Here is a 2,212-nt window from a genome sequence, read left to right on the forward strand (position 1 = left end):
AGACCCTGTGGGACCGGTCCACTTTGTCCTACAAGGTCATTATGAGTCGGATTCTGTAGCAACAGGTTTGGTTTGGTTTTGAATTGGATATAATAGCCACTTTTAAAAACATAGAATTTAGAGGCACCAGTATGACTTGCTTCATGCTAATGGGCTCCCTCAAATCCAAGGATTTGTCTTTGTCTTGTGTAAGACTTAGCAAAGAGGGCTCTATAAAATGTATTTCAATTTGGGGTCACTTTTCCCTGTGAACATTTTGAGGTAGTCTTCAGAATCTAAAGTCATCTTCCCTTAGAGGATCTCCAGGGGTCCAGCAAGAACCAGGTAGGCACCCGAGAAGGAGTTTTTTTACCCTCCCTAGTCCATGGTACAGGAAGCCCACGAGCTATGCACTCCTAGACGATTGAGCCCACGTTTGGGGGATTTCTAAGATCTTATTAAGTCTTGCTGTGTGTTTTTTCATTGGAGAATATTAAAATGTTCTCTTTGTTCTCTGGTAAAAATGATGTCCCAACAACAGGAGAAATGACTTTGGTGGTTTCTTCAAGGGTATGGGGGATAAAAGCAGTTTGACCTGTTTGCATTCAGATAAGCTCTCTTCCCTGGGCCTGAACAGAATTCCTTCCGGTGTGTGTTGTAGAAGTGATTCCTTGTTCCACACTTTTTGAATCCCTGGGTGACATAAATGGCTTGTCACTTAGGTGATAGTTCCAGTTCTCCTAGTGGCAGGGTCTTCAGAAGAAACATGGGATGTTCCACTTCCGAACAGTCAGTCACTGAAAACATCCCAAGGGGACACTGATCGGCGATTCGGCGCATATGGGGTAACCATGAGTTAGAGTCAAGTCAGTAGCAACTGGTAACTCATAAAGCTTCATCAACTTTACACTCTTGAGATAAGATAAAATTGGTCAAGATATAAGCGAAATAAATGACTAAATACATATGAAAAGCAGAATTGACTGAGGGCAATTCTACTCTGTCACATAGAGTGCTGCAGGTAAAAAGCAATGGCACACCTTAACAACAACAAGATGGGCTTTTATGCGCGTTACACAATTGATGTGTGTATGGATTGGGATAACAGTTGTATGAGCCTCTAATAAAATGTTATAAAAAAAAAAGAAAAAGAAAAAAAACCAAAACAAGATAGGCTTTTTTGGCTCATTTCACCCATAGTCTGGGATGCTTCTAGCATGGCTCCACTCAGGCCTTCAAGTAATGTCACCAACCTCAATCGTTCTCCAACTCCGAGCTGGACACCCTCTATGTTGGTTTTATCCTGGACTCCATGGGTTTGCTGAATGGCAATGACAACTCCTAGCACAGAAGAGAAAGCCTGTATGTATTCTTCTCAACACTGGTATGGAAAGTCTCACCACAATTCCTTTAGCTGAGACTAGGTATGCGCCAATCCCTGAATCAGTCTGTGGCCAGGGCAATGCAGGACATACCATGTATCCCTGGAGAAGGACCGGTGCTTGGTCGGGTAGGGGGGCAGCAACAAAGAGGAAGGCCTTCGGTGAGATAGCCGGATCCAGTGGCATTGGGATCAAACACAGAGCAACCGTTGTGAGGCAAGTGCAGGACCAGGCAGTGTTCCGTTCAGTTGTACAAAAGGTCAATATGAGTTGGAACAAACTTGACCACCTAATAGCAAGATGTGCCATTTTGATAACCCACGAGTTTAACCCCAGCAAGCAGACCGAGCAGGTTTCACTGTTATCCATGAAGCCTCTGTGAATCAGAGCCGACTCAATGGCTATCAACGTGCAGCGCTTGAGGGCAAGTACTCTAACATCCTGTGTCTCTCTGTACCTCCACTGCATGTACACAGCTCCCAGCAAGTTCTCCTAAAATACTCGGAGTAACTAGCTGACTGTACCCTAACATCCACAAGCATCTTGGTCTTCACTTTCTGTGCTCCTTAAGGCGGTTTACGAAAGACTTCCTCTTGCGGTGCAAATGCTAGTCCACACTTGTCATCTTTTGATCCCTCATGCCATCAAAAGACGTTAACGCCTGGATATGAGTGGAGTTTGGACTCAAAAGACCCACGGTGCTGAGGCCCACATAGAATCCCCTGAATCGAGTCTTTCCCTCGCAGTTTCAAGTCTTGCGTGTGGCTTTCTAATGCTGCTTATGCTGCGCCGGCAGTCCTCAGTTCTCCATTCCATCTTTCATCCCAGAGCCACTGGCAAGGGACCCTCCA

The sequence above is a fragment of the Echinops telfairi genome, unplaced genomic scaffold (genome assembly GCF_000313985.2).
Source record: "Echinops telfairi isolate 266 unplaced genomic scaffold, ASM31398v2 ScPeMD7_7410;HRSCAF=8448, whole genome shotgun sequence".
Taxonomy (NCBI): Eukaryota; Metazoa; Chordata; class Mammalia; order Afrosoricida; family Tenrecidae; genus Echinops; species Echinops telfairi.